Below are 14,082 nucleotides of genomic sequence, written 5' to 3'. Positions count from 1 at the left end.
CAGAAGAGGTGAGATGCCTCCAGGAATGCTGGAGGTGGATAAAAGCCAGTGGAGAGAGAAAGAGGTCTCCCAATCCTAAAGCCGTCAGCTTGGACAAATGAGTATATGCAGATTATTTTTTTTTCCCCACCAACAAGTGGAAATGGGCAGTCCATGTCAGGCCAGAGACAGGGAACTTCCCCGAAACAACGGCAGCTGCTTGGGAATATACCTTAAGAGTCTCCTTCCTGAGGTAGACTAACAAGAGACAATTGGTTCCAATTATCATAGTCATTAACTCAAGAAATGAATAGTAAAAGCCCCCACATACAGCTAGAGTAACCTGAGTCTATGACGAAGGAGGAACAGTGAAAGAGAGAGTGTCAGTGTCCCCTTCATTAGGGATGGCCTGTGTTTCCTCCAGCAACCTGGGTTCATTCAGAGGAGACCTGTTTAGACAATCATCCAATTATCAGGAGGAAGTTTATCAGCCTGGTTAGTGGCCAAACACATTTGGGCAAACACATTCTGCAAGTGGCCCTCAGGTCCGGATCCTGATTTAGGGCCATGAAAGTCTGGACATAGGATACCTCAGTCCACTTTGCCCTGTTTCTTGCAGAAGAGATCTAACCGATAGATTGCATTAAGGCTAGTCAGTGTTACAGAAAATCAGTCCTTTCCTAAATTTTCCAATTTGAATTGATTCTAGTGGGTTAAAAGGCATCCCAAGGGACAGATCTGGGGACTGAAGATCCCATGTTTCTAGAAAAGTAGAGAGGGTCCATTACCAAAAATCCCCGCCCTCAACTTCCAGGGGGTATACCACGAAGGATACATCAGAGGTTCTTGGCGTCAAAGCGACCAGAGGCGTCCCTCAAACAAAACTGTTATGATCACCAACCAGCCACTAAGGGGCCCTAGGAAAGGGATGCTAGAGTCCCTTAGCTTCCCCATTGCATCCTATACTACAAATGGGTGCCTGGTGTATGGACCAAAATACTGTGCCCATGCCATGCCTTGAAAGCCGTGCTGTAAAAGGCTGTGCCTTAGTTTACCTTGTCTTGAGGAGCATGCCATGAAGGTCATGCCTTAGTTTCCTTGAAGGCTGTGCCATTTTTAACCAACGGAAAACACTAGAAAAGTTTCACCATTCTGTAGTTAGTAGAGGACATTGACAGAAAATAGTAAAGACAGAAACCCATCATGATGTAAGTGACATTCCAACACATATAGTCTTTACAGACAACTTCCCTAGGAAACAGCTCCCGGTTGGGTTTCAGCTGGCTCCCAGTAGAAGTTTCTCGGCCAGAAGCAGCTAGACCAGGGATGTGGAGGGGATCACATTAGACCAATAAGGAGGAAACCTCACACAGGAGTCTTTAAGATCAGCAGTCGTGCTAGTCACTTAGGTGGCTGTCTCGTGCCCAGCACAGATAACTTTGTAAGGACAGAAATAAAGAGAGGGCATCAAGTATCTGGGTCTTATTACCATCCCGGCCAGAGTACCAACTTCCAGCCAAAAGGCAGAATTTCTCCTCCACAGGCTAGAGGATTACAGCCTGAGCAATCAACATGAAAGTGTTCCAATAAGACCATACTCCTTGAAAAGCCCCTGAAATAGGAGTAAAGGAAGAAAAGAGAAAGTATTCACCAACTTTGCAACAAGGCTCAGAGTCCAGAAGGGAAGACTCAATGCCCCACCCTGGGCGCCAGATGATGAAATTTGAAGTTCACGAGCAAATGGCTAAGAAAGAATTCTTGAGATGTGTTTGGTGTAAAAAGGTGATTTTATGAAAGCACAGGGACAGGACCCGTGGGCAGAAAGATATGCACTGGGGTTGTGAGGAGTAACTGATTATATACTTTTAAGTTAGTGGGTTTAGGGATAGCATAAGTCTCTAAGGAATTTGAAAGCAAGGTTTTCAGGATCTTGAGAGGCTAATTACTATTAAGACAAGGTTACTTTTAGTGTTTAATAAAAGAAAAACATAAAGGAAGTAAGACAGCCATGAGTTGTTTGAGGAAGATCATGCTCTGCATGTTTCAGGTGTTCATCAGTGGACTGCAAGCTGCAAGGGGATTTAATTTAAGCTACATTTCTCTGCCTTTGTTTCCCTCATCAGGAGCTATTATAGGAAGTACCAAACACGTATTCCAAAATCTTTGGTAAAATCATTCAACATATGTATTATGCTGGCGATAGTTTATTTTTCCCCAAGAATCCAGCTAAGAATTGGTATATTTTGGGGGTACCTGGCTGGCTCAGTTGGTAGAGCATCCAACCCTTGATCTCGAAGCTGTGAGTTTGAGCCCCACATTGGGTGAAGAGATTACTTAAAAATAAAATCTTGGGGCGCCTGGGTGGCGCAGTCGGTTAAGCGTCCGACTTCAGCCAGGTCACCATCTCGCGGTCCGTGAGTTCGAGCCCCGCGTCGGGCTCTGGGCTGATGGCTCAGAGCCTGGAGCCTGTTTCCAATTCTGTGTCTCCCTCTCTCTCTGCCCCTCCCCCGTTCATGCTCTGTCTCTCTCTGTCCCAAAAATAAATAAACGTTGAAAAAAATAAATAAATAAATAAAAATAAAATCTTAAAAAAAAAAGGGACTGGTCTATTTTTTTTTAATTAGGCATATGTATAATGAGTTTCACAATTTTTATCACTCAAATATGAAAAATATTTGCTTGTAAAAGGTGAGCAGTACACACAGAAACAAATTTGAGTTAATTTTAGCAGTATGCTTTTGCCTATACATTATAGAATGGTTTATTAAACTGAATCCATAAACCTGTAAGGGTATTTGAATGAGTTCTGGGAGTCTTATTAGAATTATATGAAAAACTAAGTATGCATGTATAGTATAGTAATCCCCCCTTACCTGCAGGGGATACATCCAAGACCCCCAGTGGATGCCTGAAACTACAGATGGCACCAAACCCTACACATACTGTTTTTTCCTATATATACATATATTCCTATGATAAATTTCATTTATAAATTCGACACATAAGAGACTGACAATGATAAAATAGAACGATTATAATATACTGTAACAAAAGTTATGTGAACGTGGTCTCTCTCAAAATATTTTATCATACTTCTAATGATGTGAGATGATAAAATGCCTACATGATGAGATGCAGTGAGGTAAATGGTGTAGGCACCGTGACTTAGCATTAGGCTGTTACTGACTTTCTGATATGTCAGAAGGAGGATCATCTGCTTCCAGACTGAGGTTGGCCATGGGTAACTGAAACCATGTAAAGCAAAACTATGGGCAAGGGGGGGATTACTGTTTATTTTTCTGAGGCTAAAGCACAAAGATTTGAGGAGATGCTCAAAGAGGTCCATGACCTTTGGCTAAAAATCTCTGCATTATGGAACATATTTTAAGATTTTATTCTCAGTTAATACTTCAAAGTATTTAAGTCAATACTCCAAAATAATAATATATAATGGTAAAAATTCCTTAAAGGCAAGGATTTCTCATATGACTGTCATGCCAACATTTCTGGCAAAAATTCCATAAAAGACAAGAATGATATAAACTAGATATTTCAAAGTAATCTAAAAACTGTCAAACGATTAACATTTAAACACACACATACAAGCCACCATTTACAATCTCAAAGTGATTTATATTTGAAAGCTGATGCCACACACACACAAACATTCTAGATGAAATGGATCCATTAACACATGAGGTACTAAGGTACTCAGAAGGTTTTTTAATGGAACATGTCAAATAATTCACCAGACAGACAGTGATTCAGTCATAAAGAAGTGTGTCCATGTTTGTAATACAGAAATTAGCTTTTTTCAAATATTGATTTAAGATCTAAGTATGTCAATAACATGCCGTAGGGTTCTAAAAGATATAAAGAGATACAGATTTAGGGGCGCCTGGGTGGTTCAGTCAATTAAGCAAACAGCTCTTGGTTTCAGCTTAGGTCATGATCTCAGTCGTGAGTTCGAGCCCCACATTGGGCTCTGCACTGAGAGTGAAGGGCCTGCTTGGGATTCTCTCTCTCTCCCTCTCTCTGCCCCTCCCCCTCACACGTGCACACGCGTGCACTCTTGTTCTCTCTCAAAATAAATAAACATTTTTTTAAAAGATGGGACTTTTTCTATGAAGCTAAAGTTAGATTTTTCTAACTACATGCTTTCTCCAGGTGATCACCCTCATCTCACCCCCTAACATTCTTTCTCCTTGTCTAAATCCTAGTTTCATTCAGAAATAATGTCATCTCTCATTTAGAATCTCTATCACCAATTTTGGTATATGATATCATGTTGCCACATTCTGTTTTATATACATATACTCAGTCATTACTCCTGAATTACAGATTATTTTATATAATTTCCCCTGCTTAGCACAGTATAATATACAAGTCTCAAAATATGAACAATTTATACAAACAATTTCCACTTCACTTAGATTAGCATGTCTATTTTTACACTCATCATGCTGTTTAGTAATAACTGGTAAAAATGTGTAGGGATTTGCTTCAAAATAAAAATCGGTTTATAATTTTTAAAATTGGTGATGTGCATTTTATGTTGGCAACTTTCCGTAATACAAAGTTTAGTTTTCGTCTTTGTACATCTGCCCAGTGGAGAGTAGATAAATTTACTTCAAAACACATTTCATTATTTACACAGAAGTTTCAATGAAACTTTAACAGCTTTTGTGCGATACTTTATTTAAATAATTCTTTGATTAAACTCAGACAAAACATATATTCACTTTTAACTATTTACTAAGTACCTACTACTTTCTCAAATATCCTGTCTTAGTAAATGTAGGATATCAAAAATAACACATCCTCTCTAATACATTGAGAAGCTAATAGTACTCTCAAGGATCCATGGGAAAAAAGGGCAAGGAGAGAATGCAAAGGGATGAAGTGAAAGAAAAAATAGTAAAAAGCTACTATAGTTTTTAAAAAGAGATCTAAGACACCCACGTTTTTAATTAAACAGAGGGCATACAGTTTGTTCAGGCTGGACAAGTCTAAAGGTTCCCTTCCCCACTCCACTTTACAGATGAGGAAACTAAAGCTCAGAGAGGGGAAATGACTTGCCTCAAGTTACACATCAAGTTGCTAGCAAAACCAAAATTAAAACTCAGATCTGCTGATTCACAGTACAATTTGAATTTTCCACATCAAAGAACTTTCTTCTATAATATTCATTAGCTAAAAAGAATGACTATTTTATTATTAATATATACTTCAGTTCTATATATTATATCATACTAAAAAGAAAAAAGGTTATAAGCTAAGTAGAGGAAGGAAAGGAGAAGAAAATGCACACAGCAAACTGCTAAGGCAATGTACATGCAGACTACATGCATATACCACTCTTCCTTAATTCTGAGACCACATTTGACTTTAAGACACAGTAGCCATTGGGAGTCCCTCTCTACTTATTAGATGGAGGGCTGTCCAATTCATGAATCATTTTTCTGTTTTTTTGGTTTGTTTTGTTTTTAAATGCTTATTAATCTTTGAGAGAGAGAGAGAGAGAGAGAGAGAGAGAGACAGAGACAGAGAGAGACAGAGAGAAGGAGGGGCAGAGAGAGAAGAAGACAGAGAATCCCAAACAGGCTCCGTGCTGTCAGTGCAGAGCCCTATGTGGGGCTCAAACTAACAAACCATGAGATCATGACCTGAGCCAAAATCAAGTGTCAGATGCTTAACCAACTGAGCCACCCAGGCGTCCCATGAACCATTTAACAGAGACAATTAGATCGTCAAATTAAAAAAAAAAAAAAAGATAGTATCCATTGCATAAACATTTTATTTTTTAATTTTTTTAACGTTTATTTGTTTTTGAGACAGAGAGAGACAGAGCACAAGTGGCGGAGAGGCAGAGAGAGAGGGAGCCACAGAATCCGGAGCAGGATCCAGGCTCTGAGCACACAGCCTGACATGGATATCAAAAATATCAAACTCACAAACTGTTGAGATCATGACCTGAGCCAAAGTTGGACACTGAACCGACTGAGCCACCCAGGCGCCCCATATAAACATTTTAAAATAAACTCTGTAGGGGCGCCTGGGTGGCGCAGTCGGTTAAGCATCCTTCAGCCAGGTCACGATCTCGCGGTCCGTGAGTTCGAGCCCCGCGTCAGGCTCTGGGCTGATGGCTCGGAGCCTGGAGCCTGTTTCCGATTCTGTGTCTCCCTCTCTCTCTGCCCCTCCCCCGTTCATGCTCTGTCTCTCTCTGTCCCGAAAATAAACATTGAAAAAATAAATAAATAAATAAATAAAATAAAATAAACTCTGTAAATTACACCTTCATTTCAAAAAACTACTAAAATATGGGGCGCCTGGGTGGCTCAGTCGGTTGAGTGTCCGACTTTGGCTCAGGTCATGATCTCGCGGTCCATGAGTTCGAGCCCCGCGTCGGGCTCTGTGCTGACAGCTCAGGGCCTGGAGCCTGCTTCAGATTCTGTGTCTCCCTCTCTCTGATGCTCCCCTGTTCATGCTCTGTCTCTCTCTGTCTCAAAAACAAATAAATGTTAAAAAAAAAATTTAAACAAAAAACTACTAAAATATGAAAACATACACCTCTAAAGGTAATATAATGCACCCTTAAAAGACACACAAATAATCACCATCATTTAAGAGCCACTGTCACAGGACAAACACACAGAGCAACAGTCCCATCTTCTAATGTAACAGTTACTGAACACCTAAGGCTATGTGGCATTTTTTTTCAATTGTAGTTATTAATATAAGTAAGTATTTCTTGCCCTTGATCTTACATGCATGAGATGTGGAGTTTCACAAAGCAAGGTTTGAATCGCAGCTCTCCTCCTAGCTCTCCAACCTTTGGAAAGTTACTTACTAACTTCTCTGAGCCTCATTCTCTCATCTGTAATAGGCTATCCACTTTGAAGAACTGTATGAGAGCTAAAGGTAATAATTTATGTAAAGGAACAGTACAGTACCCAGATGAAATATTATATTTCCTCCCATGATCCCTATGGGCCAAATTAAACTAAAAACTAGACCCTGTTCTTCTTGACTTATAAGATTCTTCCATCTCCATTGCAGAGATCGGAATAAACCTGTACTGATCCTGGGGCAAATCCTACTAGTTTGCTTTTGAATAATTATTTGATAAGAAAAGCTTATTTTATTGTCTTGAAATTCATCTCTTTTCTTCTTTAAATTGGGAACAGAAAACAATGACAAATTTTAAGTTAAATTGGTTACATGTAAATTCAACACTTTCATATTGTCTTACTGAACTGAAACTCTAAGCCCATTACAACCCCACTACAAGAGAGGAACTACAGAACCAATGTGTGCAAAGAGGAAAGGGTGTAAAGTCCAAAAGACACAGTTGAAATGATTCACTCAAGTGAGTGGTTTGCTTTGTTTAACCTTAAATTCATGTATTAAACCCTAAAAGAACAACATTCAGAGTTCAGAAGAGCCAAGACCGTATCTCCAAGCCTCAAGGTGATTTAGTAACCTGATCCCTCAGATTAAACAAATGCCATCTTTCAGTACGTACAGTTTCAGGATGTGTCTAGTCACTTCCAAGACAGGAAAGTATCTACCAAAGTATCTCACATGCAGCAGTATACACTGAAATAAGGCCATCTTTTCCTCTATCCAAAACATAGTTCAGACTAGCTCACCCACATATTTCCTATTAGCTCATTTCAGTAGAATGACTTTTCCCCCATATATTAAGTAATGCCCATTTACTTAAACTGGGAAAATACAAAGAATATGAGCATTTTTAAGCCACCCATGATCTTACCAGCCAAAGATTAAAATGTTAGAAAGGAACATACCAACATCTTTCCTATGAATCTGTACACCACATTTTAAGTTTGTATAGAGCCACTAAATATGAGTAACTACCAGCTTATACCTTAGTATCTTCATTCTGGTTTTTGAGACTAAATTCACATAACTTTCTTCCTGACTTAACTCAATGGTTCGTCAGAGTCTCTCAGCTACACATGTTGTTGACTACTTTCTCTATTTCTATCCTAAGTTTTCCAAAACAGTATATTCTTCAATATCTACAAAAGTCTCTCCAACTCCTCTTCTTCTCTCCCTTCACTGTCTCTCTTCTATTAATTCCTGACAATTTATTTTAAAATGGCTCAGGCCAGGGGTGCCTGGGTGGCTCAGTCGGTTAAGCAGCTGACTTCAGCACAGGTCATGATCTTGCCGTCAGTGAGTTCGAGCCCCACATCAGGCTCTGTGCTGACAGCTTGGAGCCTAGAGCCTGCTTCAAATTCTGTGTCTCCCTCTCTCTGCCCCTTCCCCATTCACATTCTGTCTCTCTCTGTCTTTCAAAACTGAATAAATGTTAAAAAAAATTGTTTTTAATAAAATAAAATGGCCCAGGCCTGACCTTTAGATTTGCTTGTCAACTGTGAACCTCCAACAGTTAACACAGTGCCTGGCATGAAACATACGCTAGTTGAAATTTACTGATTGACTTTGTCACTTATTAGCTGTGTGGCATCAGGCAAATTAAATCTCTCTGAATCTCAGTTCCCTCATCTAAAAAACAGGGATAATCAAAGGAAGATGATACTCGGAAAGCTCAAAACAGCGTCTGGCACAAAGTAGCACCCACTAAATTTTGCTATTATTATCAACATAATCTAGTATAGGACTCAAAAATGTTCCTGATTATTTTTTGGTTGAACACCAAATCTACCTCTCAATAACCCAACTTATTTTCAACATATTCTCTTACCACAAAAATCAAAAAAATATTTTCATGCTCTTTCCCTTACTACCCGTCTCCAATCCATCATCAACTATTGGTTTTCTCTCTTTTTTTTTTTTTTTTTTTTTTAGTTTTTTTGGAGTGAGCAAGCAGGGGAGGGGGACAGAGGGAGGGAGGGAGGGAGGGAGGGAGGGAAGGAGTGAGAGAGAGAGAGCGAGTGAGAGAGAATCCCAAGCAGGCTCCACACTCAGCATGGAGCCTGATGAGGGGCTAGATCCCACTGCCCTGGGATCATGACCTGAGCCAAAATCGAGAGTCAGGAGCTTAACGGACTCAGCCACCCAGGCGCCCCCATCGTCAACTATTCCAATTCTTCTCTCCTAACCACCATACAGAACCATTATTTATAAAACTAAGCTACAACCACAGACTTAACTGATCTCCACACTTAAATCTTCATTCAAATGTTCCATCCTCCTTAAAATCCATTTTTATGTGTCATTCTCATCCACAGTTGCTTACAGCTTGTCCAAACTTCTTGAATGTCATCCTCAAGTCTTCCAATAACCCATATCCAAACTCTTCAAAAGGTGTCTCAAAACTCACCCCTTCCTGGAAACCTTCCCTGATTAACTCCATACCACTCAGATTACTTCTTTGCCCCGAGTCACCTCGGCACCTCAGCACTTAGGTATTCTGTCATCCTAAGGGTAAAATGTGATCAGTGAGTAGCAATACCAAGAAATTTCTTCCACAAAATTATTTCTACTTCCTAAAGAACGGTCCATTAGCTATGATGCTTTGTTGAGCTGGCTAAGAAGGAACTATCGTATACAACATATGCCCTCTTTGGTGTCTGTCCTCAGGACTTCTTGTCTGTCAAGAAGTGCTAAACTGTTCACAAACCTCTGCCCTATCCTCAAGCAGAAACTACATCTCGGTGCTTATCACCTCCTTGAGGCCGTTTAAATTTTCTGGACATGTGGCAGTGGGCCGCTTTCTTTTCTTCTACCTCTTCTCTGCCCCCAACCTCTGCCCACATCCACAAATAAAAATTCCCAAAGGCATCAAACAGAAAGGCAGCAGTAGTGACACACACATACCATGTGTTTCTTTCCTCTAAGTGAAAAAAAACGTTGAACCTACTTAGGTACAAAACTCTTCCCAAGGCTAAAAACCTCCCCAAAAAGCATGATACATAATCAAATTCTACTGCGTGGAACTGGTTGATCCTACAGTAACAGAATTGTACTTATGTGTTAATTGTCACTGTGTTACTGTAAGAGATCTTGCATCATTTTTATGCTGTATTACATGCGCCCAACAAGATAGTTAAATTCCCCTACAGGGCAGATTTTCTGAAAGTATCTTCATGCTTTAAACCAACATGGTCTAATTTTTTTTAAACATGAAATTAAACGATTCCGCACTGCCATCCAATCGAAAGCAAACACAATTTGTGCCTTTACTTTTGAGAGGGTGAGTTTGTGTGCTGCTGTGGCAAAACAATCAGATGAACTGTCCCGGGATGGTGGGGGCGGGTGGGGGTGGGGGGCACAATCAGCGTCAGTAGTGAGAGTTAAGTCTGAGTGCTTGGCCCACGATGAGTAGTGAATGAACCTATAAACCTGGCTTGACTGACTCCTACCTGAGACACTCTCCAGTCTCTCCCAAAAAGCAGTTATTCTTGCTCACTTAGTCATAAAAGATCCACACCTTTTAGCTATCATACATAAGCCTACCTCGTCTGCTCCTTGTATACTTTCTCCTAACTGGCCACCTAACGCCTTCTAGTCAAACAGCCTCCATCCACACCTCACCTAAAACCTTTTTCTCAGGGACCTTCCGGTTGGAGTAGGTGCCTCTTACTCCAAACCCACGTGTCCCGGTCTATCCAGAGATCTTAACCTTCCAAAAAACAAAAACAGAAACAAACAAACCCTACCTCCCTTCACTCCCAGCTGATTTCCCCCCATCCTCTATCAATGCCTACTTCCAAAAGGCCAGTCACTTTCCCCGGTTCCGCACCTTCTCCCCGGGCACCCTTTTCTGAGCATCACCCTTTCCCCATCACTTTCTTCCTCGTCGGACCAGAAAATCCTTCAATCACAGGCCTCTATTGCCCCCCTGGAGCACAAGAGCCCGCTCCTCCGTTAACTACCCGCCCCCCCCACCTTCGCCACTTCTATGAGGCCTCCCCACACCAGACTGAGCCCCCAAGGCTCGGCGGCTGCAAACCAGGCCCCTCCCTGCGTCCCCGCTCGCCAGCCCGGCAGTCTGGAAGGCGGCGGCCCCGTCCCAGCCGTGCTCAGACCATCCGGGCAGAGACAGGCGGGCGCCCCCGGCTGCGGGCGGCCCAGGGTGGGGGCGGGGGCGGGGCGGGGCGGCGGGTGTCGCCTCCGGCGGCCTGCCGCCCCGGCTCCCGCAGCCGCGGCCCGGGCCAGGCGACGAGGGGCCCGCAGCTCGCCTCTCCCGCCCGGCGTCGCTGCCTCTCACCTAGACTCAGAGGCTCGGGCCTCGCTTTCCCCCTGGCCGTCCAGCGATGTCTCCGCCGCCGTCGCGCTCTCCTCACTCGCTCCTCCACCACCCCCGACCGGCTGCTGAAGAGCGGACGGGTAGTGGCACGCCCATTGGCTGCGGCCCGCACTCGCGTCAGCCTCCCCGACCCGGACCTCGCGATGTGACTGGCTGGCGCGGAGCCTCTTTTCCACGTCTTGTCCGGATTGGCCTGTCTTGTCTCTCGCGCCCCCTTACCGGGAGGATACCTCGACCACCCCCTCCCCGCCTCGGCCTCCCACCCCCTCAACCCCGTTTCCATCTGGGCGGGCTGGGGGCGGGAGCGGGCGCGGGTGGGACGCGAACGGCCAATGGGAGCGCCGAAAGAGGGCCGGGAGGCGGGCTCTGCGGCCGGCCGGCCCAAGCAGAAAAGTTCAGCCAATGGGCGCGCGCCCCACATCCCGGGCTCAGGAGCGCCTCTCTGGCCGCTAGCGTTCCGGCGGGTCGCGCCCAGGGCCACACCCGGCTGGCGGTGGCGCGGGAGAGGTACCCGCTGGAAGGGTGGGAGAATGCGGCGAGGCCCGTGCGGGGAGCGCGGGCGGCCATTGTGGCGTGCTCCCGCACCGCCTACGCGGGGTCTGTGAGCGGGGAGCTGTCGCTCGGTGGTGGACTCCCGGAACCTCGGCGCGATGCTTTGTAGGGAGCGAGCAGAGCGTGCGCCTCGTCCAGCCCCGTGGACCAAATCAGGCCGCAATGCAAAACTTCCCGCTGGTGAGAGAAGTTGAGTAACGGTTACCTCAGGGGGATGGGAGGGGCACAAGGGAACCTACGGGGAGCTGGAAACGTTCTGTCTCTCGATCTGGGTGGTATCCATATGTAAAAATGTACCCAGGGGAGCCTGGGTGGCGCAGTCGGTTAAGCGTCCGACTTCAGCCAGGTCACGATCTCGCGGTCCGTGAGTTCGAGCCCCGCGTCAGGCTCTGGGCTGATGGCTCAGAGCCTGGAGCCTGTTTCCGATTCTGTGTCTCCCTCTCTCTCTGCCCCTCCCCCGTTCATGCTCTGTCTCTCTCTGTCCCAAAAATAAAAAAAAATAAAAATAAAAAATAAAAAAAATGTACCCAGCCTTACAGTTCAGGTTAGTGCACTCACGACACTTTAATATAGAATATTGTATAATCCCTCTTTTATAAAAAAAATAAAATAAAAGGATTGTGAGAATAGCTGTAATAACATTCCCATGACGGTGAGACTCCCGCGGTATCAACAGTCTCACTAGGATTTAGCCAGCCATCGTTCAAAAACTGCGAATCAGAGGAGGAAAAAGAAAAGGATTGTTGAGAATTTTAAATGAGTGAAAGCTCTGGGCACAGAGACTTAGCGCGCACGGGTTGATACTTCAGGATGCGCGAAGATGGTTCCGAGTGATTTTTCTTTGAGGGTGTAGGGCTTATTTCAGTGCCTGGCCCCGTTAGTGGCCCCAAAGCACCCATTCTGCCTCACCTAGTTGGAAACTGCAATAATTTACCGAGCTGCCTACTTTGTGGCCGACCAGAGCTCCGAACCCAGGAAATTTTCATTGAAATACCATGGCTTCTGCCCTGGAGGAGTTCACCGACCGGCCCAGCGCGCCAGGTACAATCCTTCCGGCAGGAGGGCCCAGGACCACAAAGCCAACAAAGCCGCTTGCCCTCAGGGATGAAGCATTCCCATAGGTGACGCCAGATGGTGTGTGCCTAGAACCCAGTCCAGAAGCAGAATTGTGAAATCGCCGGGCCAACGTGAAACACTTGTTACAAATGGGTCAATAACCACCTTTCCAGAACAAACATAAGACCTGTGGGCCAAATTCTAGTGAAACTCTTGTGAAAGAGCACGCACCGGCAGCAAAACAGATTACATGATTCATATTTACTACTTGAGTCATTAAGCGGTTCAATTCAGATAAATGCCTTGGTTTAAAGTACTTGTCCCCGAACTAGGCGTGTAAAGTCAGGTAAGACAGTATTTTTCCATAGAGCATAGGGTATAAGAGGAAGACCTCAAATGGATCATTCCTATATAATTCAGGGTGAGGGAATATATATAAAGAGGATCGAGCCCAGCCTAGGGAATTGAGGGGCATATTCTCAGAAGAAGAACTAAGTTCACCACTGCTGAGATTTATCGGCATGTGCAATTCAGACACTATTTCTGGAGAATACTTTCATTGCAGATTTTTTAGTTTCTGTGCGAACATCTTGATTTTTTTTAATAGATAGATAGATACAAACTATTACTTAGTTCTGAGGAAAACACATGAAGAAATTAAGTAATTGCTGAATGAGTACATTATGAAATTCAAAAATAACTTTAGGTTTGAGAGCATAAAGGCATCTCATTTGATTAAAGTCATTGTGTATGTAACATGCACCTCCAGCAGAGACACTCCCCACCACCGGCCCCCCGAGATGGGCTTTCTGAAGGAGGACTTAAAATTAAAACAATGGCTCACTCTCCAACATGGTACAAACTCACGGGGAGGGCATGTTGTTGGATTGGCCAGTGTCCCTCAGTGCACCATCATTCTTAAATGGATCCAAAGAATTCATATATCTACAAAGAGTGAGTAATAGTCTCCACAAAAGGTGATGAAGGATTTTGCCCAGAGTCTAACCTATAAAATGTAGTAATACCAAAGAAAGTAATCATTCATTCAAATGCTTTCCCCATCTTTCAGCAAGAGCCCTGAGAATTGGGCTGCCATATATATTGGAATCAACTGCCTTGTAATTTTATTCAAATATAAAATATCTGTATGTGTTTTTGATCCTTGCTATAGAAACACCATTCTGTAAACAAAGGTAAATTACACCAAACAAAAATAATTTAAACCTATTAAAAAATAGTTTACAACCTAAAGA

The 14,082-nt window shown here is 43.5% G+C and overlaps 1 protein-coding gene across 3 annotated transcripts in view; it reads right to left on the bottom strand.

The window, feature by feature from the left end:
- FAR1 (fatty acyl-CoA reductase 1) overlaps window positions 1-11,459 on the bottom strand; it is a 79,379-nt gene extending 67,920 nt beyond the window's left edge. For 2 of the 3 annotated variants that reach the window (XM_030331197.2, XM_030331200.2), the window contains exon 1: window positions 11,183-11,459. The gene's annotated coding sequence lies outside the window, so the exon portion shown is untranslated. Of the gene's footprint in view, window positions 1-9,292; window positions 9,391-11,182 lie in introns of all 3 variants that reach the window. The other variant, XM_030331198.2, reaches the window with a different exon arrangement.
- Between the last annotated feature and the right edge of the window lie 2,623 nt (window positions 11,460-14,082).

Source organism: Lynx canadensis, chromosome D1 (assembly GCF_007474595.2).
Source record: "Lynx canadensis isolate LIC74 chromosome D1, mLynCan4.pri.v2, whole genome shotgun sequence".
NCBI lineage: Eukaryota > Metazoa > Chordata > Mammalia > Carnivora > Felidae > Lynx > Lynx canadensis.
This window is presented reverse-complemented; position numbering and strand designations above follow the sequence as displayed.